Below are 26,631 nucleotides of genomic sequence, written 5' to 3'. Positions count from 1 at the left end.
TTCCGCAAAGCAGGACGTCAAGCGCTGAAGAGCTGGCTCTGAATGGGCAACTAAAGCGGCATCGTCTGCAAAGAGTAGTTCACGGACAAGTTTCTCTTGTGTCTTGGTGTGAGCTTGCAGGCGCCTCAGATTGAAGAGACTGCCATCCGTGCGGTACCGGATGTAAACAGCGTCTTCATTGTTGAGGTCTTTCATGGCTTGGTTCAGCATCATGCTGAAGAAGATTGAAAAGAGGGTTGGTGCGAGAACACAGCCTTGCTTCACACCATTGTTAATGGAGAAGGGTTCAGAGAGCTCATTGCTGTATCTGACCCGACCTTGTTGGTTTTCGTGCAGTTGGATAATCATGTTGAGGAACTTTGGGGGACATCCGATACGCTCTAGTATTTGCCAAAGCCCTTTCCTGCTCACGGTGTCGAAGGCTTTGGTGAGGTCAACAAAGGTGATGTAGAGTCCTTTGTTTTGTTCTCTGCACTTTTCTTGGAGCTGTCTGAGGGCAAAGACCATGTCAGTAGTTCCTCTGTTTGCGCGAAAGCCGCACTGTGATTCTGGGAGAATATTCTCGGCGACACTAGGTATTATTCTATTTAGTAGAATCCTAGCGAAGATTTTGCCTGCAATGGAGAGCAACGTGATTCCCCTGTAGTTTGAGCAGTCTGATTTCTCGCCTTTGTTTTTGTACAGGGTGATGATGGTGGCATCACGAAGATCCTGAGGCAGTTTTCCTTGGTCCCAACAAAGCTTGAAAAACTCATGCAGTTTGGCATGCAGAGTTTTGCCGCCAGCCTTCCAGACCTCTGGGGGGATTCCATCCATACCTGCTGCTTTGCCACTTTTCAGTTGTTCGATTGCCTTATATGTCTCATCCAGGGTGAGAACCTCATCCAGCTCTAGCCTTAGGGGCTGTTGAGGGAGCTGGAGCAGGGCGGAATCTTGGACTGAGCGGTTGGCACTGAAAAGAGATTGGAAGTGTTCTGACCATCGGTTGAGGATGGAGTACACACCAATGAAACAGCATTCTCCAATCTATGGTGCAAAAGCAAAAACAGTGCAAACACATGTACAGACCAACAATACATACACACAGATACACAGAACCTATATACATGCCTTATATAAAAATAAAAATGATTAATAAATAATAGTCACAGGGAGTTGTTTCAGGAGATTAGGGGTCATTCCCACTGGTCCCGGGAAGAAGCTGTTCCTCAGCTTGGTGGATCCGGCTCAAATACTGTACTTCTGTATCTCTTTCTTGCTGGGAGTTGCTGTGCGTGGGGTGGTAGGGGTCCTTACAGATTTTGCGAACTCTCTTTAAACAATGAGTCCAATAAATCACATGGACGTGGGAGAGGGAGACCTCAGTGGTCCTCTCCACTGCTTTTATTTTGAAAATTTTACTTTTGCTTTTCAAAACAAGCATGGTGTCACTTTTGAAAACAGCCATTTTTAACATATTTAAGTACAAACATCTTTAATTACAAATTACTTCTGAAATTCATGTACAATATCAATTTACTTGTAATTCCCCTCCCTCCTCACAAACATCAAAAGAAAAAGAAAACAAAACAACTAAAGAGATAGAAAATAGTAAAGGAAAAATAAAACACTGCTTTTATGGTCCTATGGATTGACCTCCGATCTGATGCCTTACAGCAACCATACCACACTGTGATGCAACTGGCCAGGACTTTCTTGATAGAGCTCCTGTAAAAGGTTGACAGGATGATGGCTGGTAGCCTTACCCATCTCATTCCTCTAAGGAAGTACAGTCATTGTTGTGCCTTTCTGACAAATGAGGACATTAAGTGGACTCTGAGTAACTTGATGCTCTCCACTTTCTCCACTATGAGCTATTAATGTGTCGTGGAGGGTGGTCGTTCCTGGCCTTCCTGAAGTCCACAATCATCTCTTTTGTCTTGTCAATGTTGAGACTCAGGTTGTTATTCTCATACCAATTCATGTGATTTTCCATCTCTTCTCTTTGTTTCCCCCCACCATTTACTCAGGAGCCTGCCTTTTGCTCATACCTTGAAGAAGGGCTCAGGCTCGAAACATTGGTTATGTATCTTTGCCATAAAGAACACTGTGTAACCTGATGAGTTTCCCCAGCACGTTTGTATATTAAACTACAATTGTAGCATCTGTAGACTTCCTTGTTTATTTCAGAAGTAGGTTTGAGGCATTATTGCTGCTCAATCTCAAGCACAACTTGCTTCCATGGCTAGTTCCAAGGCTCTGAGGTGGCTGAAAAGGACTCTTGTCATGGGTGGGGCAGCTGGGTGGGTTACTTGGAAAGGTGTGCACTCCCTTCTGTAGTTTTGGCTTGGCTTTTGTGTTCTCATGTTTCAGAGAATCAAGGTGCTCAGTGTCTTCTTCAGTATCCCTTCACACTTTGAGCAGATACTGCCCAGGGGTTCACATAAGAGGATGAAAATATTAGTTTTTGGCAAGGAGATAACATTGAAATGTTTCCTCTATCCTCCCTTTTCCTTGGTGGAGGTCAAAGTACAGAACCTGTTTCAGAAGCTTGGTGCCAACATGCAGATATTTTGGCCTTACAGATGAAGTCACTTAAGTGGATCTTTGATGCAGTGACTGAGAGATGGCTTCCGATTTTTAAATTTTCTAGACTCTTGTATGGATCTTTGGTTTACAAAATAGAACATGGAACATTACAACACAGTATAGGCTTCAGCCCATGATGCTGTGCTAACCCATGTAAACCAACTCCAAATAATCTAATCTTTCCCTACTTAACACCCATAACACTCTATTTTTCATAATCTGTGGTCTGTCTGAGTCTTTTTGATATCCCCATTGTGCCAGCCTCCATCATAATCTCTGGAAATGCATTCCAGACACACAACACACAATGTGTAAAAATATCTCAGACAGCACACCAAAACTTTCCTCCACTTACCTTAAACAGAGTAGTAGAGGTAGGTTGGTAGACAACATTCATTAAATGGATGCTTCGTGTTAGGCTCATCTCTTGTACCTTTCGATAAAAAAGTCAATAATGAGTTAGAGCTCAGCCTCCATGTTGCACAGAGGCAAGCGATATCTGTTTACTGGAGCTAGATACCTGAGGTTAGAATGAACCATTCTAGAGTGGAGGTGTCATCAATCCTGTATTCGAGCAAAATTTCAAGAAAAAGCTTCTTGGTGGTTAGGTATAAGGAGGATTAAGAAGAGGATTGACCCATCTGCACTGGGAATGGGTTTATGGTAAATAAATTGGTTAAAATCATAAATTCCATGTCACTGCAATGCAAGCATGGAAATTAGACAAATTTGAGGGCTGGCAATTTGGTTAAAGTAGGTGGCAGAAGAATTTGAAGAGTTGATGTGGATGTGAAAGAGAAAAAAATTACTGAGAAATAAGTGGTCAACGGGATTGATGGAACTTCTCTGAGGGTCAGCTAGACTAAATGGACCGATGTCATGGTATAAAGAAAAGGGCGTGTATTGTGGTTGATGCTGCTTCCAACATTTTTATTAACATGGTTGTGTGATCAAGAGAATATCCATTGTATCTCTTGATGAACAATAGAATCTGCATTGCAATTCAGGTCATCAGGAAGAGGTAGATGAGGACATTCTCTGAGCAGGTAGCATAGACATCTTCTATGGATACTGCAATCAGATCTGTCCTTTGTTGAAGATAGCCTGATTTTCATCACACCATTGCTTCAGTCTTGTCATGCATAGAAAGCAAAGAATTATACAACATAAAACTATTTGATTTCCAGTGCTCCATTTCACTTTGTTTGACTAATGAGGTAGGAATTAAAGATGAGCAAAATAGACAAAAACATCAGACATATCATATGTGCAAACAATAGAAACACTAATGATAATTTTGTTCTGGATGCCACAGTTGTTTTATTACTGAAATGGTTCAAATTTTAGTATTCCAGTAATCATGTTAAATTATTTTGGCAATTATGCAATGCTGGAGACTGTCATTCCCTGGACCAAGTTGATGACAGCTTTGCATAGGCTTTAAATGGCTTGTTTAATGAGCCATTTATTTTATTTTATTTTAAAATACCTCAACCATGAAGGTCTGAGTCCAAGATGGAGGCATCTGTGCTGGGCAGTGTACTACGAGAGGTGCAGTTTATGGGTTAGCAGCGGACAAGTGCAGGACACAAGAAACGGTGAGTTCACCCTTCGATTAAGAAGGAGAAGCATAGGAGATGATCTGACTGGAAGATGGTCATGGCAGTGGACCAGCGAGGGGCTTAGTAGCTGAAAGACCCACAATGGCTGCATGCTGTTGATGAGATGCAGTTGAAAGACTCACACAGGCGGTGAGCTGCTGGAGATGACCTGATAGGATTCAAGAGGATGCTGAATGCAAGAAAGGGCTCTCAAAGTCCTTGGGCGCTGAAGGCTTCCTGATTATATCACCGGTTTGGACCTGGAGGTCAGGCTATGTATGGTTTGATGAGGAATCTGTGTGGCTGCAGGAGCACTGGAGGCAACTTCACGGACACTCGGTGCCTCTGAAGGGATTCACTCTTGCTTCTTTTTCTCTTATTTTTAAGAGCTCCAGACATTGCTAATGCTGACTCTTTGCCTTGTCCATGACAAAGGTTGAAGTCTATTATATATGTTACATTTTTATTTTTACGGGTCTATAAAAGGAACTTTGGACCTTAAAAATGCTGCACTTTTTAAGTAAAAGCTGTTGAGATGAGACTATAACCTGTTAGTTCCTGTGGGGTATACATATCACCAGCCAACAGATTTTTTTCCCGTGAGGAAATGATACTTCATGAGTCGCCAAAATTATTTTGAAGAATTTGAAGAGCTACCATTTCCATTTGCTTTTGTGGCAGTGTAAATATAATTTATTTTTTCTAACCCTTGTATTGAAGATACAAGAATTCTAGGGGAAGGTACCAAAATATCTGATCTCTATCAGCAGCTAATGTTAAACAACAATCTTAGAAGATGAATTCACTATGAAATCAAAAAGGATATTAATTAAGTTCTTTAAATGAGTATATGGCAGATCCTGTTAATTTTTAATGGCTTGTCTATAAATTGTTAATTCATGGGGAAAAAGCCTTCTAACTATAAAAGAATTATTGTTATCCTTTTCTTTCCATAAGCAAAATGTGAACAGAACTGACAAAGTCTCAGCTGCTGAGCATTGATTTTCTTGACTAATCAGGCAAACCAAGAACAAAAATGTCACGAAATGTCAAATGTGAACTACATTCAGTAAATGTGTTCCAAGTTACGAAGTGTGATACATCAGTGAGTGGTTTATTGGCCAGTTTCCCTTCCCCAATTCTGGAAAGTATTTGTTTTTTTTGTATACTGCTCTGATGGACAAATTGAGACTATGAAATTCAGTTTTTAGATTTCACCTGTATAAAAGAGCATGGAAAATGATAATACACAATTGTAACATCATCTACTCTGCGCAAAGCAAATAAGAGGCAATTCCTAGTTTATTGAGAACTCAACATAAAAAAAAATTGGTAGAAGTAAAAAATGTATTGTATTGCTATGTTTTTGTTTCACCCATATCCTTCAGGAAAAAATCCACCTGCCCTTATTTTTCTTGGCTAATCTATGACTTCAGTTTCACACCAATGTACAGTATAACCCGGTATCCAGAATTCAAGCAAATGGCAACTTAAAGCAACTGGCAAAAAAAATCACAGAAAATAAACTTTAAAAATTAAAATGAATAAAAACAAATAATAGGTAAAAAAGTAATTAAGTTTAAAATTATAGAAGTAAATGTTCTCTGAAGTAAACATGAATCTTTGATGAAGATGAGCAAAAATTCAGCCAGTGGAGTGACTTGGTCATGCTTTGCTCATAGCAGCTATTTGAATAAACTTGTGTGAGAGAGCATTAGTGTCATCGAGGATGAAGAGCTGGTTGATGCTTCTCACCGTTGGAGTGACTCTCTTAAAGTGTCTCCTTATCCCTGCTTAGTAAGAATTGCCCCAGTTAGAAGGTTTATCTATAAACTAGGGGGAGGGGGGGGTTAATTATCTATAATATTATTTATTGTTCATTTTTTGGGCAGCTCTGAGGAGGGGAGAAACTTGCAGACGCAGTGACGATTAAATGTTTTCAAAGAATGTGACTGAAAATAAACTAAAATGCTTTAAGGTTTATATATTCATGCAAGTGTATATACAGTGGAGTATAGTGTTTATTCTTAATGCTGGTGTATTAGTTAGAAATTGCAAGAGTAAGTCTCAAGCAACTGGAAAATATACCTATCTAGCACCTACCAATCCCCATAGGTGCCTGATACCAGGGATTTTATTGTAAACAGAAATCTTCATCTCTACCATGAAAGATGCTCCACCAACTGCAGGACAACTAAAAAAGGGCAATAAATGGCAGTATGGCTTATAACATCCTTATCTCAGTAAATTAAAAAAAAAGATTTTAGATTGAGCAAGGTGTTATGGGTTATATTATTATAGTTATGGATAAATATGTCTTTAAAAGAGTTAGATTGTGGGGGGTTTAGTATAGGTATCTCCACAAACAGAGTAACACATCACAAAAGATATCTCATTTAAAATGCAAGAGCTTTGCTGAAGCTAGACATTGAGGCTCTGGTTGACTTTGCAGAAGCAATGAAGAATGCTGATCTATTGTGTATGGGCAATAAAGTCCAGGCTCAGAAGTACTGATAAGATCTTTCAAAGATTGGATTTGGAGCCTTGGGAGAGTTTCTTTGGTTTTTACAAGCAGAGAGTGGAAAAAAACAAACAGGAAAAAATTGTTGTCCAATGATCCAAAACGTAGATTATTTTTCAAACCATGTCTTGGCAAGAGATTTCCCATAAAAGCCACAAGTCTTCCATACTTTTCACTGCATCTGCCACTGATCCTTTGCATTTGGGATCAACAGTCACTGATCCTCTCTGCACTTCATCCCTTACAGTAATTTTTCCTCTATACATCCTCCATGTGCCTTGCCTGAATCAACTTATATGCAAGAGAGTGAGGAGCAGTTTTCTCCATGGAGACTCTGGAGCAGTATTGATGAAGGATTTCAACCTGCAAGGTCGACAGTTCCTTCCTGCTATTGATGTTTCTCAATGTTTCCACCAGAAGATTGTTGCTTAACAAAATTTCTTGCCTGGCACTTTCTCCTCTTTCTAGCATCTCAACTTGAACCGATTCTCGTACATCTCTTCAAAAAGTAATCAAACTTTAGAGCAATAGTAAATTTACTCCGAGGTTAACCATATGAATTCCTCGCTCAACCTTTGCCAATAGAGGACAAACTCAACTTGCTTTGTGGTATTAATCCTGCATTGCTCCTTGCAGCTGAATTTACACAGCATGCACCTTCCTTTAACCTTTCCCTCGCAATAAATTCTCCCACCCATATTGACAGCTATAATTTCAAACTTGCTATGTCAGCCAATTCCAATTTTTAAAAATGTCGATAAAGGCATCATGAACTATTTTATCATACTCTTTATCACCCATATCCTGCTAGTGCCCAACAATTCCACTTCCTTCAATGCACCGCAGTTACGTGGTGTACTTGCTGAAAGGTATGTGGTCACCAGCAGGTCTCCAAGATTCTTCAAGCAGCACTACCTCGATTTCCACAGGGCTGTGTATTTAGCCCCCTGATTTACTCTCTTAATACCTATGACTGTGCAGTTCGGAAGGACAATAACACCATTTACAATTTTGCCGATGATACCATGGAAGAAGAGAAAAACCAGACGTGTACAAGGCAGTGATCATTACGGGATCCGAGGTGGAGAGGGTGAGCAAATTTAAATTCCTGGAAGTACTATCTGGGAGGACCTTTCCTGGACAGCACATCAGTGTCTCTACTTTCTCAGGAATTTGCTGAAGTTCGGGATGACATGTACACCTTGGCAAACTTCTTCAGATGTGTGGTGGAAAGTGTGCTAACCGGCTGCATCACAGCCTGGTATGGGGACACCAATACCTCTGCATCCATTACCTTTTGCAGAAAGCCCAGTATTTCACAGGCAAAATTCTCCCCACATTGCAGAAAGTTTTCATGGAATGCTGTGGTTAGAGAGCAGCAGCAATCATCAATGATCCACACCACACTACTGCCATCTGGAAAGAGGTATAGGTGCCACAAGCTTCACACCACCAGGTTCAGGAACAGTTGCTACCCCCTCCACCATCAGACGCCTAAACAGCAAACTCAATCAGAGACTCATTTAAGGACTCTATTTTGCATATTATTTATTATTAAATGTTTATTATCTGTATCACATTGTCAGTTTGTTACATTACTCTCTTTCCTTGCACTACCGATATTTTTGCACTACTATTAAGTAGAAATTCTGCCTGACCTGCATGAAAAATAATCTCAGCGTTGCATGTGATCTCATTTATGTATTCTGACAATAAATTTGAACTTTGAACTCAATAGCATAAAGAGCAGATACATCATTATCTCCAGGTTCCCTCTAAATAGAGTGCCATATTGACCTGCAAGAATGCTGCTATTTTTTCACTATGGCTCAGGTTAAAAACTGCAACTTCACAACAAAAAAGAATAGCATTAAAGGCTACAGTTCAATAGAGTGCAGAGCTGGGTTAGCTGAAGATGGGCAACAAATTATTATATGACATTTTTATAACAAATTATTAATACAGTTTTTAAATTTTAACCTCACCTGAGTCACAGAAAAATATCTGGGCAGTAGAGCCCTCTCAGGTTTTTATTTTGCACTCAGAGGTAAGGGGATGGGGAAAAATCTGCTGAAGGAAAGGACATCCTTCCAACTATGAGTGAATGCATTACAGACACAAGCATATGCACATATTTCTGGAACATGTGAGTTTCATGTGCTTTTGTGAGTTTCAAAAGCAGCTGAATTTAAATTTAACTTCTTGTTCCCAAGTAATTCAGGCCTTGAAATAATTCCAATAAGCAAATTGTAAGGATGCCATCCAAAGTCACTGAGATCCTTTGTAAATTTATTTTTCAAGTTATTATGGTTTCTCATCAGACAAATATTAGCAATGAATAATGTTTAAGAAATGCTATATTTGTCATATTAAGGAAAAGAGCAATGCATTTTTTGCGCATCAAAAGGACAGCTTAAGCCACCCCTGCAATTTCCCCCTATTCTGCAAATGCAAAACACCTGTAAGATGTTTCCAGTATATGTTTCCTTGTTGTCAGAAGGCAGTGTGCCCACTGGTGGGAAACTGGCAAGCAGAATTGTGAATCTCAATAGATAAAACTGCTTTGGTATAATTTCTGAACTAGCAGGTTAGCCTCTAACTAATGTTGCTGTCCACACAGACAAAACATATGTAGGACACCTGTGATCGAAACCAAGAACAAGAAGAATGAAAGTCAAAGCTGTGATATAGTTCAAAGAGTTACAGGATGATCATTTGAGATTCTATAAATGAAACTCATCAGATGAGAAAACAGCAAGTCTCAAAAATATATCTAACATAGTAGAAAAAAAAATTCACTCATCTATCAATGGTAACAGCATCAGAAGCAAACAACAAAATATGACTGTCTGTTCCAGTGGAGCTATAGATAATATTAGCTGTTTTTATTGAGTAATTTTAAAAATGAATAGTTACAACCTGTTAGCAGTTCATATGAAGAGAGTATTAACTTTCACAAGTTGAGGACGATAGCCTGGGTGCAATTTGCAGTGAATTTCATTTAATTGCAGGATTAATTAAGAAAGGAGTATGGTTATGAAGAATGGCATCGTGAAGATCGATCAAACTTTCTGAACAGACACTTGAACATGCTGGGGAAGTTCAAATTTATTTCAAAAATTTGAAACTATTTTGCACAACCTGAGTATCATCTGTATCAGACGGGAATACCATATGGTTTTGCTGTGAAATAGCTTAATTGATTTGCCCTCTTGCATTATTCACCTCAGCAAAATCTTAGCTGCTGGAATTGACTTTGCCCTGGTGTAAGAGTAGTTAATGCAATAAATGGATTATTCTGTCTGAAGTTTCATGAGAGATTTAACCAATAGTTTCTTCAAATTGTTAGCAGAGGAATGTCATACATATGCATCTAATATTTCAGTATCAACATCATAAAAATCAACTAGCCTGCACAACAGAATGGACTTATTCACCTCCTTCCATATCATAAACTTTCATGAAATGGAGAGCATTTTTCAAACAATCTTGTCATTTATTTATTCTTGTTATTTTCTCAATAATGGACTCATTATTTCAATTCTAAAAAAAAAACTGCAAAATTCAGATATGGCAATTTAGGTGTGGGTTATGATAATATAGAAGTATTTATAACTGCTACCAGAGAGAGATTATGGATATCTGAGAGGAGAATGGTGGGAAAATAAAAGAAACAATGATTAATCCAGGTTTTCAATGAATTTGCATTAGTTCATCTACTGGAGAAAAATATTTCTGGCTCCTTCGAGATTTGGATTAAAATAATGCTGTTCTTTGAGTTCAAAGAATATTAATTCAAATTCGCAATTCTGATAACCTTATATTCATGTAGTGTTTTGTGATGATTTAATGCTGCATTGGGTAAACTGTGAATGTATTTTAATCCCTGGTGCACTAATGAGTGCATGATAGAATTTGACCTTAATTTTACGAGTTAAAACCAGGAATTAAATCACTGTGACAGATTGATTGAGCTGAAGTATTTATTACCTGCCGTGATTTTGTGAGGCAATAGTTTAATCTCTTTTTACTCCCCATAGTTTAAAATAATTGTAGGTAAATTAAAAAGTACGATTATGTTTTTGAGTAAGGCTGGAGGATTACTCTATCCTTAAGACCTGCTGAATTTTCTTTCATTATGTTTATGGTAAAGGCTTATTCTATTCAGCCCAGATGGCCCAATTGTATCACATAAGTTTTTGGTACCATAACAAGGCTTCAGTTGAAATCAGAAAATTCTTCCTTCTGATTCCCATCAGAGTAAGCAAGGAACAATTGTGTGCTTGTTTGGCAAAGATTCCAATTAATACATTTATAACTGTATAATGGAATACAAGGGTCAGCTGTTTGTTTGTAGCACAATTATGTCCAAGATTTTCCTTATTATTCATGTTCAGCAAATCTGCATACTCTTTGCACTCACTTTGTACCAATTTGTTGTGAATGTTAAAGGTAACAACCATTATTTAAGTCCACTGCATATATAGCCTATGCAAGCCATTGTCAGAAGGCATTGTATTGCACTTCAGCATATTTCCTCTGGGCCTGGCTTGCAAATATTTTACAAATGATGATACCTTTTGGACAAGAAAACAAGGATTTAAAAGTCAAATTTATGGTCATCTGATTGTACAAGTGCAACCCAATAAAACAGTGTTCTCTGGTCCCCGGTGCAAAACATGTAGACGCACGACCAGATGTAATGTACATCCAGAAAAATAACAGGACAAGTATGAAAAGAAGTTCCTCCTTTAATCTTATTCCAATTTGATTCATTAATGTGTGTTGAATTAAATTTAAGAGTTCTCAGAGCCAATGACACACCTTTTTCAAATTCAATACAACTGACAACTTTGCTGTTAACAGTTTAAAATGCAGATGGAGAATACATTGCATTCGGAATGCAAGAGTTGGGTTGCAGGGCCTAATCCAGGCTGTGAGTCATTGACATTCGATCCAGTGAAGAGGAATCTTATGAAAATTGGTAAAAGTGACAGAAACGAATGACAAAAAGACTTAATGACACAGATAGAGTATTAATTATACATTTGGTGCAGACAGGTCCAAAACAGATCTGTTGACCACAGCTGAAAGTGGCGGAGAGTCTTTTGGATGTACCATAGAGATCATATTGGATTTCTGAACTAGCACACTATCTAAGACTGGATGATTTTGTGTAAACAGAGCTCAGCAAGTTTACAGTGTGTATAAATGTAAAACACCCCATTAAACATGAAAAATATGCATTTATTCAACATCTTTTAAAAAAGGAACCATCTGAAGATACTTTACAGAAGCTACTAATGAACAACAAGGAGATGTTAAAAGAGATGACCAAGAGCTTGGTAAAAAATAAACATGCATGACAATGGCAGAACAATTAACATTAGTGACCCTCATGAGGCTAAAATTGTAGTTATCATGGTTGCACTGACCACCACTGGCAACAAAAGTTACAAAAGTTAGAAAGGTGTCAAGTCCAGATGGAGTTTCTTCTGTACAAAAGTGTAAAACAGTGACTGATGGTTGATGAAAAAACATGGATCTCAGCTGGATTGCAAGTCCTGGAGAGGCTGTTACTAAGGATTGTCTGGTTTATGAAAAGATCATTATTTTCAGACAAGTTAGACACCTGGACAATTTACACTCTGACTTTTTCTTGTGGTTAAGGTTCTCGATTTGGTTGTGGAGATACAAACTTTGCAAAGTTAATACTTTTTTGCACAGGCTTGGTGTGGCTCTTAATTTTCTTAGTAAGAGTTCTTTCCTTCCTCTTTAAACACAGTAAAAATATGCTGCTACAGAGCTACAGGGTGACATGGTTGGCGTAGTGATTAGCGCAATGCCTTTACAGCACCAGCGATTGGGACTGGGGTCTGAATCCTTTGCTGTCTGTAAGGAGTTTGTACATTCTCCCTGTGTCTGTGTGGGTTTTCCCCGGGAGCTCCAGTTTCCTCCCACTATTCAAAACATACAGGGGATGTAGGTTAATTGGGTATAAAATGGACGGCATAGACTCGTGGACCAAAATGCTGTATGTCTAATTTTTTTTAATTAAAAAGGAAGAACTTTGGATCATTGCTGGGAAGACAATTTCGAAATCTGGTCATGACTGAGTCATTTCAAATCCAAGCATTGAAACAATTCACTATCTTTGAGCCACACTGGACTAGTGAAGGACAAAATATGAAACTTTTTCCACCAGCTGTTGGGCTCTTGAATCTTCCCACACTGCCCTAAACTCAGCACTGTACAGTGCCAAAGATGATCTGTCTGCACCACTGACACACCACATTTTTGCACCACTAGCCAACTAGGAATGATTTTTTTCTTCCTTCCTCTTTTTATTGTCTTTGTGATTTTTTTTGTGTTAAATAGACTTAAATTGTTTTTAATGTGTCTAAGGTAGCTGGGAAAATGCACCAGGTGAGAACTTTGTTATAGTGGTATTTTGTGTTTAGGTGCATGGCAATAAATCACAAGGGTGGCACAGTGGCTGGTAGTGACACTGTCTCACAGCTCCAGTGGTCCAGGTTTAATCCTGACCTCCAGTGGCGTTTCTGAAGAGTTTGTGTGCTTTCCATGTGTCCACTCTGGCTGCTCTGCTTTCCTCCAATATCCTAAAGGTGTGCTGGTTGGTAGGTTAATTGGTTTCTGTAAATTACCCCTTGCGCAGGTCAGGGACAGGGGAATCTGAGTAGGCTTGATAAGCATGTGAGAGAGAATGGATTACAGCGACGTAAGTGGAAATGGGAACTGATGGGATTATTCTGACAGCTGGCAGAGATTCTTTGATCTGACTGGCTTCCAATGTTACAAGGGAACAAACTATATGACATAAAAAGAATGAACACATACTAGTGCACAAGTGTAGTCAAACACATTTTGTTAATGCATTTGACTTTGTGTAGTGTAAACCTGTTCATGCTGATCATATTGTTTCCTCAAAGGAAAAAAATCTCATCGGTGCAAAGTTACACAACCAAATGGGAATATTAGCAGTACTGGTAAAACAGATTTTATACAGTTTCTGAATGGAAGGAAGGAAGAAAGTTTAAAAAAAAAACATCTAAATCTAAGTGCATCCCCCATGTACTCAAAATTATTCTGATGGGATCCCTGATTTGGACAGAGTTTAAGAATATTGCTTTTAAAACCAGTGCTCAAATGTGCATTATTAAAATGAAGGAAGTTCCACATTGAGAGCATACCAAGTGGTTTAAAGCACATCATTCTTCAGGGGGGCATAGTAACATTGCAGAGAGTGCAGCTCCCTCACAGCACTGGCAAGCCAGGTTTGATTCTAACCTCCAATGCCATGTGCCTGGAGTTTGCATGTTCTCTCTGTGGCCATGTGGATTTTAACTTGGCATGCTGTTTCCTCCCGTATCTCAAAGACCTACTGGATATCTAGGTAAATTGGCCCTTAGGTGGGTAGCAAAAGACGAGGTGAAAGTGGTGGAGGCTAATATTAATGGGAGTTAATGAAACAGGGAACTAACTGGGGAATGGGATTGATGGGAATGTTTTGAGAACTGGCATAGACTTGATAGACAAAATGGCATCCTATATTGTAAGAAAATAATACAATATGAATTCTACACATTTTATATTCATTTGCTTGAAAATATTAAAAAAGAAAAGTTATCAGAGGTTGGGTCTAGCTTTAACATCATCTGCATCGTCCTCTCATGGAACTTGCGCTCTTTTTTTTTTGCATCTTGGAATATGAACCTCAAAACTGCTGTTCCAACAAATGGAGCAGGCATGAGAGGCGATCTCATTCTGCTTCCTGTGCTTAAGGAAGTTTTCACAGTGTGTACCTCTGGAATGGTTATGTGCTCAGCAGTAGAATATAGTATATCTGTAATATATTTCTTACTTTTCAAAATCAATTACAAAAATGCAATGCAATTACAACTAACGGAATTCCCCAATTGCAATATAAAGGATCATGATTCCTTAATACGGATCTTGGTACTGCAACACATTACAGTATTGCGGTGCATCCACTGTATGTATGTACGTAATGTATGAGCTGGCCCAACTCTGAACCTGTGACTCCTCCCTCCCGGAAATCCCTATAAAGGCTGTTATGCCCAAATTCCTCCCTCAGTACCTGGCTTGGAAGCGGGCCAGCAACATGTGAGATGTGTTGATGACTTAAGATGATTAAAGCCTATTAATCACAACTCTCAGTCTAATGCAGTTGATTGATAACATTATAACGATCAACTCGAATTTAGCAGCAGACGAATTTTCATTCCTCAAGCACCACTCTGAAAATCCTTGTGTTCCGTGATTCTTATTCTGCATGACCTTATCATTTTAAAAAAAAGAGTGTCTACTCTTTGGATTTATCAAAACATGATCAACTTGTGAACTGGGATGAGGCCCCACTAGTTGTCAAAGACTTTCTAGCAGTGCAGCTGGCCACTTGCACTGGGATTGGCTCTGGGCTGCCTAAGACCTCATCTATAAGCTGGGAGCCAGCCCCCACTATTTCTCTGGATTATGCTGGAAGAAAAAGTGTGTTTTTAGGAGGCAAGCTCTTGCTCATGAAAGGGTTGTCCCATTGACTGCACTCTAGCAATCATTTGGTGCTGTGCTTTTGTAATTCTGTGCAAAATCAACAGACTGAAACAAGAGACTTACATCCATTAGCTTAGAAAATATTTCTTCCTTTAAAATAATTGCTGCTTTCTAATTACTTGTCAACTATGAATGATATTCAAAGTGTATGTGGACAAAATTACTGGAGTCTTCCAATACATTCATAGTTCACTTGTGGTGCCTGTAATATAATGGATGATGTGAAAATATTTGGGAGTTAACGTGTGTTTTCATTGTATTCTTTTTGCTTAATTGGTTTCAAAAATATTCATGTTCTGACTTACTTGAAAATTTTATTTATTTTCAGATCAACCGTGTATGTTCATACAAAACTGATGTTTATTTTCACAATATAAACCTTTCAATCTTGCTGTTGTTTTAAATCAACTATTGATCTCAACCCAGTAAAAATATGATTATTTCCATGCAAATGTAATGACCTACAGCCTCCAGTAAATAGGAACATCATCACCATAGAATTGGATAGTGGCATTTCAATTTCATTTTTGTCTTTCCACAAAAAACATTCTCAATACTGAACACTCCTCAGACTTCTCACAGTAAATGTGAAAGAGAGAGACCTTTCAATACAGGTGCATAGTACCCTGAAAGTGACGTCTCAGCGTGCTCAAGGCAGCCTTTGACATGTTTTGCTTCATAGGGTGGGGTCTTGACTACAAAATTTGGGACATCGTGGTACAGCTGTGGGACCATAGTTCGGGTACTGTGCATTTCTGGTTGCCTAGCTATAGGAAGAATGTCAATAAGTTGGAAGAGATGCAGAGGAAACTCATCATGACATTGCCTTGATGGCTTGAGTTAGAGGGGAGGTTCGATAGGCTGGTTCTTTATTCCTTGCAGCTCAGGAGTCTGAGGGGTGACCTTATAGAGGTTGATGAAAAGCATGGATAAACTGAATACTCATTGTCTTTTACCCAGGGTAGATGATTCTAGAACTAGAGGGCAGAGGTTTGATGTGAGAGGGGAGAGGTTTCAGAAGTTTGCTTTTTCACCCAGAGGGTGATCCATGTCTGGAACGAGCTGACAAAGGAAGTTATAGGAACAGGTGCAATTACAGTTTTCAAAAAACACTATATTTGGAGGGATACATGGGCAGGTGGGGGGGGGGGAGGGATTCTGAAAGGTATGAATCAAATGCAGGTAAATGGCATGTGGAAGAGTGGGCTGTGGAACCTATTCTATGTGGTATGACTCCATGATTCTATTTGAAAATGAGGCAGAGGGTTAATATTAAGCTTATGAAATAAGTTGTTGAGGATGGAGCGGAGACAATCCTCAACATCCATTGGAGTGCTTTCATCCCTAACGTCGAAGTACTCGAGATGGCAGAGGTCGACAGCATCGAGTCCACGCTGCTGAAGATCCAGCTGCGCTGGGTTGGTCACGTCTCCAGAATGGAGGACCATCGCTTTCCCAAGATCGTGTTATATGGCGAGCTCTCCACTGGCCACCGTGACAGAGGTGCACCAAAGAAAAGGTACAAGGACTGCCTAAAGAAATCTCTTGGTGCCTGCCACATTGACCACCGCCAGTGGGCTGATATCGCCTCAAACCGTGCATCTTGGCGCCTCACAGTTTGGCGGGCAGCAACCTCCTTTGAAGAAGACCGCAGAGCCCACCTCACTGACAAAAGGCAAAGGAGGAAAAACCCAACACCCAACCCCAACCAACCAATTTTCCCCTGCAGCCGCTGCAACCGTGTCTGCCTGTCCCGCATCGGACTTGTCAGCCACAAACGAGCCTGCAGCTGACGTGGACTTTTACCCCCTCCATAAATCTTCGTCCGCGAAGCCAAGCCAAAAAAGAAGAAATAAGTTAAAAATTTGATTTTGTCAGAGAAATAGGAAATCATGAAGATTTCAGGTATTTTTTGGAATGGTAAATAATATTTGTTGCAAAAATCACATTGTAAATAAGATTTAGAATACATTTTCTTTCTATCCAAGTTTAACATGTGAATTTTTCTGTCAATGGAATTATAAAAGGAAGAGGTGACATTTGGAGAAAGCTTTGCTCTATTGCCATTTAATTTCAGTTTAATTAAAAATAGCATCTGGCATTCAGGTGAAAATGAGATTTTGCAGATAAAGACCTGAGATGTACAGTATTTGTGAAATCACAGCATAGTTGGCTGAAAAAATTCTGATATATTTAATCAGAACACATTTTCTATAATGCAATCTTCTACAAAGCATTTACACACTATTGATGTCAGGAAACAACTATTTTAAAAATTATTCTGATAATAATTTATTCAATTTTAGTTTGGGAATATAATTATTTGGGTTAAAACAGACAAACATCAAAGCATTGACTTCACTTACAATACAGGCTAGAATGATGAATTAAATTTTGTGCTGTGCAATTTACAATTTAAAAAGTGCTAGAGGCAATATTATTTCTCCTCCCATTCTCTAGAAACCTCACAAAATCTGAAGATTTTAACTTCAGTTAGAGTTCTAGAATTTTGCAGTAGATACACAGGCCCTTTGGAATCACAGCCACATTACAAACATCTTCAAGAGTAAAGAACATTAAATTGAACCTGCTTGAGATAAGTGATAAAAAATAATTAACTGATACTTATGAATTACACCTCACAGCCATTCTTAATGTATGGGTAGTTTTCTGCACATTTTGTCAAATCTGGTTTTGTTCCCTTGTATATACATTTGATTTAATCTAATGCAATGTGACATTCTTAACCATATTCACTTCATCTGACCAATGTACATGTCATGTTGTCAAACTTTATTCACTGTAGATAAATAATGACAGACATTCTTTCTTGGGCAGTAAGTCAGTTCTGAAGGCAATATTCTTTTGCATTTCACTGATTTTGATTGACAGACAGAGGTCATCACTCAAAATATTACATTCCAGATATCTTTTGGAAAAGAATGGACTGTGATCATTACCAACCTTGGCATTTTTGTTTGATTCTGAGCTGAGTATCTGAATCTCCAGCAGCAAAATTGCCTGCACATCACTGGCTCTCTTCATCCTTAATTCAGCACATCTGCTGCTTCAACTCTCATCCATTTCTTTGATACCTCTGTAATGGTATCCAGTTATATCATTTATAATTTGAGTTCATTCAAAGCACTGCTGCCTGTATCTAAATAGTCCTGGGTCCAATCAACTCCATAGTCTTACACTCCAACTATATTGGCTACTGGTCTGGAAACATCTTGACCATTGTTGCTTCACTCCTGTCAATATTTCCAATGCACAGAGTTCAATATACTCTGAATCCGCTCCCTTGGATATTCCCATTTTTAATTGAGGCTGTGCCTTCATTTCCCTGCACTCTAAACTCTGAAACTCCTTCCCTAAATATTCTCATGACTCTGCATCTCTCTCTCTCTCTCTCTCTTTCTTCAAGCTGTTTCTTTACCCTCCATATTTGTCCAAGCTTTTGCTTACCTTTCCTTTTGCAATCAGTGGCAAATTTTGCTTGGTTTACTTCCGTAAGGCACCCAGGAGAACTTTATTGCAATGAAATGCAATTGGAAACACACGTTGCATTATGACAGAAAGTTTTTCGTTAAGCTAATGCTATGTCAAACTATCTTCAGTTGCTTCATCAATAATATCTTCATTATGAATTTAGAACTGAGGATTTTCACTGATAATTGCACTTCATATAATAAAATATGCAGTTCAAGTGCACCAAGACAGGAAGCACAAAGGTTTGGACTGAGAAATGCAGGTAAGGATTTCACCTCACAGTTGTCAAGTAATTATAAGCAGAAGAATGTCTAATCATCTCCATCTAAAATTCCTGATAGAGGTGTACAAATGAAAAACACCTAACAGGTGCAAATTAATTTCTTGATTAACCTTCCTGTGTAGCTCTCAATATATTCTTTAATGACAAATTAAAATTCTTCTCCTGATGGGCTCTTTTCCTATTACACATCGTCCTCACATCGAGCTGAACAGAGAGAAAGAATACAACAATGCACAAAAGGTGTGTCCCCCAGCTCACCCACAAAACTAAATTAGTCAATACATTTGTATTTTTGTGAACAAAGTAAAATGCAACAACAGAGAAAAGAGGTAAAGTGTTAGGACCGGTATTTGTTTCGGATGATGTTGTATGTATGGGACATACAAGCCTCTTTTAAATTCCAGCACCTGGGTAGCCCTCCTGGGACCCAGGTGCGACTACAGGGGCAAAGGTGCTGGAAGCACCTTTTAAATTGCAGGGGGATCCCGCCCTTGCAATGACACGTCACATACTCACCGGAAGGACTGCCAGATATTTGGATGCTGGCTACCTGGTGACAAACGCACGCAAGAGCTGACATCATGGGAATAAGTAGGTCGGCCATTTTTGTTTTCAAATCACCTGTGGACGTGACCTAGGTAAGTTTAACTGGGTTCCCTGACTACCTCTGATATAGGTCAGGGACCCAGTTGGATTCCGACCTGGTTGACCGGATCAGACCCTTTCTAATTGCCATATAACTGGGGCGCTATCTGGGCAAATTGCCCAGTTAACCCCATTTTACATGGCAGTTTGAAAGGACCTACAGATACTTCCATTTCACAAACTATGCATATATACATTGTTGGGTGGGCAGAGCCAATACATCTTTTAAATGAATACACTGCAGGACATCACAATATCAACATAGCAATCTGAGACTATGACTGGATGGCCTGTCAAATATAAGTCTGCAGTATGAGGCATTACACATGTAATTGTTTGGGAGTATATGGCATTGGCTTGAAACAAAAAGGTTAATTCAGATTTATTAATCAAGCATAAAGGCTTAAAACTCAAATAAAATAGAAGCAAGAGTCATAACAGAATAGGCACCAGCTAGACAAACTTCTCTCAATGAAACTTTGTCCAAGAAAATGGAACATAGGTTTTCTGCCTAGTGGAGTGGAATGGAAGGAAAGTCAACTTCTCTCCTGGCTGATCTGAGTGCTCAATCAGTGGAAACAGACTAGAAACAACACAAACTTTGGCTGAAGTTTTCCCTGATATTGCAGCTGGACATTGGAGGACCCTTCAGTATTTTTCACTATCTTGCACAGATTAGCATGCAAAGACTTAAGTACTTAAAGGAAGAATACTATGGCTTTCAGCCATAAAATGAAACCTCATCAGGGCCAATGCATAATCTAAAATGAATTGTTCAGGTGGAAGAAACAACACGATGCTAATGCAACAGATTAATAAACAGAGAAGCATCATTTCACAATAACTCACTTTTCGAAGGTCTATTCCTTATAATTTTTAAAACAATTCTTTTTAAAGGAACAGTTTATTTAAGCATCCAACACAATGGCCTATTGAGCTTGTGTGAGCTGAATTTGAATGTTCTGTGGAAATTCTATCTGTGGACAAGAAAGGTTTTACTTTCAGGAGTTCTTCGTTCTTTCACAAGCATTGAAAGTTATCAGGTTAAAAGAAAGGTTGTTTTCTGTCAAGGTGGCCTTTCCCCAGAAAAGCCATTATCTTTGGAGTAAACAAGCTGACCATTCATCTTGGTTGAAGAAGTGGGGTATTAATTTGAAAGGCTGTAATTACTCATTCCAAACAATGAACATCTCTGGTCATTCATAAAAAGCATTGAGCCTCCAACAATTAATGATATATGGCTGATGGCTATTCCATGTCTTTGAGGGGCACCTTGCACATGCTTCTCATAAAAAGTCACTGCAGGGTACCTGTAGGCGCCAGCATCTACTATGTGTATTTAATATCACGGTCACCTTTTGTAGCATGAGTGAGTTTCTTCTGATGCTGCCCACATTTATATATGGTGCTGCCCAGTGGCAAAGCATGTAGGAGCTTAAGGGCAATGCAGTGATTGGGTCTCACAGACAAAGCTGATAACATAGTATGCCAGTTGCTGTCAGCCCCAGTCTGAGATAGTGAGTTTCTCCTATCACTGGGCAAATCTTCTTGCAAAGGAAGTGAAGTAGCCTCATACATCTTTCGACTCAAAGGCAGAGACTGTTTTGCAGGTCAGCCACTGACACATTTAGGAATGAGTGATTCAGACTGAGAATGAGGGAGTCAGTAATATGTACAATTGTAAAATGGGACAGTGGGACAAATAGGAGAGGAGATTTGAATTAAAAGTACTGGATGTGGAAAACACTGTAATTGGGTCTCAGCAGCACATTATTTAATATAATTTGGGTTTTCTTCTGAAAGAAAACCCATGTGTCTATCAATGGTCACAGTCAGTACTTTCAGTTCTGAGCAGATAAACAGATGATACAGCAGCAGAGTTAAATGATATTCCTTATAAAAGGTGTTGTCATGGTTACAGCTCAACTACATAAACACACATTAGGCCCTGCACAATTGCAAACTAATAACATACTGTAGAAAATCAGAGCACAAGGTCATTTTCATTGGTAGCCAGCTGCCGTACTGATTTGGAAGAGTTTAGTTCAAAGGGTTTATCGGAACTAAACAGTCTGATACCACTATAGGATTCATGATGTGGGAGGAAGACTAGTTTCTGCCTGTCATTCATTCTGGTATCTCCGTTTGGTGTGAAACTGTAGTCAATGTTGAGTTCATGATTATACAAGGGAAAAATACTGAAATGGTTTCCTGTTGCCTTCTTCAGTTGCAGTGTCCATTTTGGATTGATAAACCTGGCCACTGATCAGCAGATTCATCTGCCCAGTGTTTTTAGTTTTACAATGATAAATTTCAATTTGTAGACTTTGCTTGTAAAAACCATCCACCATCTGCAGTCCATGGCTACAAGTAACCCTGATTGGGAGGCTAAATTGGTGCTACACCTGGCCCAAGGTTGAACTTTGGGCTATCAGACAAAAGGAGTGCATTACACTTCCTTTTACTGAGCATGTAACCAATGATATTTGAAGATGCTTTTCACTTTTATTATTAATATTGATGAAATCTTCATCACTCTTGCTTCAATCAGTTTCAATTCACAATTTTAAAGAATAGTTTTATTTTCTCATTGTTTTCTTGTGCCAATAAGACAGAAAAAAGGAAAACACTCTAGATCAGAGATTCTAAGATTCAGAAGAACTATTAAGTAAGTGAAACTATTTAATTTGCCTTTTCTAGGTTATTACACTGGGGAAATCGCCTCTCAGATTCAGACGTGGCATAGAATACAAAACCCTGTTGATTTCAATTGAATTTCTTGGTCTGTGGACTAAGGAGGAAAGGGAAGTTAAGTGATATTTTATTTATTAATTAATATATTCATTTATTTTAGGCATTTTAAAATTTTCTGATAGTTTTTACATTGTTTGATTATTTATTTATCAAATTTTCAAAGGTTTTGAATGTCAGAGACAGGCAATAATGACTAACCTCAGTGAGTGGGAGCTTTGTCTCTGGCTTCTTTCAAACTGACTCTGACATTCAAAATCATCTAAAATTCCTAGTCTTCAGGACAAGAAATTCATTTGAAATCCTCCTGCTCCAAAAGCTGACAGGCCTTCTCGGGATGGGACTGCCACGCACAAGAGCTGGAGGCCTTGCTTCCTTTTAGATCTTGACATCCCAGCCTCTGAGACCATCTGTCTCCATCCAGGTCTGGTAAAAGTATAGGTGGGGAATTCAAGATGTGTCCCTGGTTGATCTGACATGAAGTGTGACAATACATAGAATAATAGTTTTCTCCAGAAAAGGATACTGGTTTGGTCAGATTATCACGCTTTTCATTGCGATGTTCCGGAAAGAAAGGCCATGTTGGTTTTTGTGAACAAGACTTGTCACATGGTTTACAAGTGCTTTCAGGTGCAGTGACCAATGCAGCAGCCTATTTGTGCAGAACAAGCCCACTAACTGTAATCTCATTAATAGCAAGATAATCATTTATTTGGAGAAATATTGGGAATACAAATGATACCATCCCTTGAATTACACAAGAAATGTCTTTATATTGTTGAGCAAAACTTCACAAATTGAAAAAGCTGATGAGAGGCTAGTGCAATGCTGTTAAAGAGCCAGGAATCGGGACCAGGGTTGAAATCCTGCACTGTCTGTAAAGAGTTTGTACATTCTCCCCATGTCTGTGTGGGCTTTTCCTGAGGCCTTGGGTTTCCTTCCACCCTTTAAAATTTACTGGGGGTTGTAGATTAATTGGCTGTACATAGGTGGCACGGGCTCATGGGGTGAATGGGCCTGTTACTGTGCTGTACTTCTAAATTTTAAAAATCTAAAATTTAAAAGCATTATGAACATTTGCATACAGTGCACCCAAATGGATAGAGGTGGAGCGCTATTCAGTCGAGGAAAAACTACAGTCAGGTGATTGAAACAGTTGTTATACATGTGTCTAACCTTTTATCCGGGATCATTGGGACTGGACACCTCCCATTGTTAGGAATCTTCCGGATTTAGTAATCATATTGATTTTATTCCCTTTAAGCTTCTAGCCCACGCCATCTGCCCCCCTAGCCATCCGGCGCCAACCCCCCTCTCCCACAGCTGTCTGTTGCCCCCCCCGCCCATCTGTCGACTCCTGCCCCTGGCCATCTGACCGTCACCACCCCCCCAGACTATTTTGCGCCCTAGGCCGGACTGAGCACTGGGATGGGGGGGGGGGGGGTGGGAGTGCTGACCAGGCTGAGCGGTGGTTCAACGTGCGCCATACAGGAAGCTCTTGACCAGCATGTTGTTCAGATAGAGGTGGCTGGGTGGCCTGGGAGCTCATCCAAAAAGGTAACCAGGGTCAGCTGCTTAGAACCAGCGGCCAAGCAGGGAAGAAGGCCAGACATGAAGTGCAGAGCTGCAGGAGAAGTGGGCCATTGAGGTGGGGGAGCCGAGCATCAGTGACTTACAGGTGCTCCACCAGCTCGTCAGGCCAGCCTTCAGTCACACCCCAGCAGTGCACCACTGTCGTTGACCTCCTCCATCTAACTCCTTACAGGTGTTCCACCAGCTTGTCAGGCCAGCCTTCAGTCACACCCCAGCAGTGCACCACCGTCGTTAACCCCCTCCATCTAACTCCTGACATGGAAGGAGGGGTGCAGTGCTGCCGAGCCAAAGTTTATGGGGTGCCACACCGGATCGTGGCGACAGATCGATGCAGGAGCAATGGCCGTCTTCATTACCATAATCCTCCATGCAGCTGGAACTGCTTTGTGCGTTGAGCCAGCTGGGGGCCAAGGGTCACCTTTCCACCAAAGGTAAGAGAGGTCATCCACGGGGGTGGGAATGGGGATGACGGGGACTGGGGAGGGTCTCCCTCTGAAAACAGAGAATTTATTATGGGAAATTAACGTTACTCATGTGCAATGTCATGTACTGAAAAATGTGTCAGGTTTTGGAGGTTGCCAGTGTTTGGAATCTCAGATAAAAGGTTAGGCACATGTATGTGGATTGTGGAGGAAAATGGGGCCTCCCTGCCTGTCTGAAATATTGTGGATTGCGGGTGGTCACGTGTCCTTCCAGTCTGAAACTTATTTGGAAGTTGGACTCTGGCCATCCGCTAATGCACACCTTGCCATTAGTTTGTTTAAATTACCTAGGGTCATTATTGGCTAGGTGTCCAGATCAGAACTGTATAAAAACATTAATGCATAGCATAGCACATTCTTTCTCTCTGTTTCATGGACCAAGCCCTGGTCATTGCTCCATGCCAGGTCGCTACTGTGGACATGGCTGGAAATGCCACAGGTAAGGTGTACACTACATTGAAGCTGAGCCATAATATTGCAATAGATCAGTACGTGTAGAGAGCTGCATCCCTGTTGGTACAGAGAACCACGTGTGTGTGTGTGTGTGTGTGTGTGTGTGTGTGTGTGTGTGTGTGTGTGTGTGTGTGTGTGTGTGTGTGTGTGTGTGTGTGTGTGTGTGTGTGTGTGTGTGTGTGTGTGTGTGGAAGTCCCTGTCTGTAGTGTGTGTACACATGTGTGAGCACGTAGAGTATAGGTGGCCACTGATATCACAGACCAACCTAGATCCAATGTGAATGTCTACATTGTTATTTAAGTAATATAGTAATCAAGTTCTTCCCTGTTTTCCTCCTGTGTATTAATTAGAGTTAAGTGTAATTGTAACACTTGTGTCCAGACTCGTCTCTCTGTGAACCTACTGAATCTGATACTCTTCCCAAAACACCAGGGGTTCCATGAGCCTTGATAACCTGTGAGGTCCTGGCCTCATCTTCTCCAGTTGAATGAGCTTCCTCAAAATTTAATGTTTGTGGATGCCTCAAGTTTTTGAACATTGTAAAAAAAAACAACATTATTAAGAAATTAAAAAGATATTACAACACTGAGAGTGGGGAGCACAAATTTGCTTGGAGTCTAATACTGGATCCCATAACACCTCCTAGAAACCTGTAAATTATTTTTATACATATTTATTTTGGATTGCCACGTATATGTCATTTGTGTTTGGAGTTCTATGTTCCAGAGGTACATTGTTTTGTCGAGTTGTATATGGATATGTAAAATCAGATGATAATAAACATGAACTTGTCAGACTCAAAAAACTATTTCCCTGTCTAAATGCAGGGAAATTAAGTCATCGAAGTTGCTCTATTGATCTCCAGCAGCACAGCTACATTGAGCTGGGCAGAAGTTTGGCAATCACATGGTTCTACCCGGTTAAGTAGGAAAAACCTAACTCTTTCAAATGGATCTTCCTCCTTTGAAAAGGAAGATCAGGGCTAATTTTGATAGTGATTGTTCAGCTTGACGTTGTCTATCATAATTCCCAATTTTTTTTTCAGGAAGCAAACCTTTTGAAAAAATGTGTTGCTCAATGTAATTTGCTGAAGAGCTGTAAGGCTCAAAAACTGCTAAAAATAATATTAGTAATAAAATTCAGACAATTATTATTATTGGTAGAATACTGAGAAAAAAGAAAGTAGAACTACTTGTGAAAATTCTGCAACTTGGAATGCGGGGAAGTTATTTGCCAGAAATAGCCTTGTCATTTGCATCACACAAACACAAGGACATCAACCAGTCTAATAGAAGGGGAGAGCCTTCATTCATAACTGTAGTATATAATAGAGCACTGGTGTTTCTTCACTGTGTGACATAAAATGAAAGGCCAATGTTAATTAACTGATTGATCAGTTTAAGTTTGGCATGTAAGATCAAGTATCTGGTTGGCATTTGGACCACCATATTTGACAATATTTTCCTCACATTTAAGTGAACTGGATAAGGAAAGGACAAAAAGAAAATAATTGCCTGTGTACCAGTGCAGACAATGTGTTAACCTCATTTTAAATACAGACTTGAAGAAAGATGCAAAAAATATAATTCTGCAGTGGTTAAAAGAGAGAATAAATTGAACGGTTCAGAGTGTCTTCAGACTAGATATGA

The 26,631-nt window shown here is 39.5% G+C and overlaps 1 long non-coding RNA gene across 1 annotated transcript in view; it reads right to left on the bottom strand.

The window, feature by feature from the left end:
* Positions 1-2,927: 2,927 nt before the first annotated feature.
* LOC138738867 (uncharacterized) overlaps positions 2,928-26,631 on the bottom strand; it is a 208,093-nt gene continuing 184,389 nt past the window's right edge. Inside the window, exon 5 of the long non-coding RNA XR_011341831.1 lies at positions 2,928-3,001. This is a non-coding gene — a long non-coding RNA (uncharacterized lncRNA). The remainder of the gene's footprint in view (positions 3,002-26,631) is intronic.

Source organism: Narcine bancroftii, chromosome 7 (assembly GCF_036971445.1).
Source record: "Narcine bancroftii isolate sNarBan1 chromosome 7, sNarBan1.hap1, whole genome shotgun sequence".
Classification (NCBI taxonomy): Eukaryota; Metazoa; Chordata; class Chondrichthyes; order Torpediniformes; family Narcinidae; genus Narcine; species Narcine bancroftii.
This window is presented reverse-complemented; position numbering and strand designations above follow the sequence as displayed.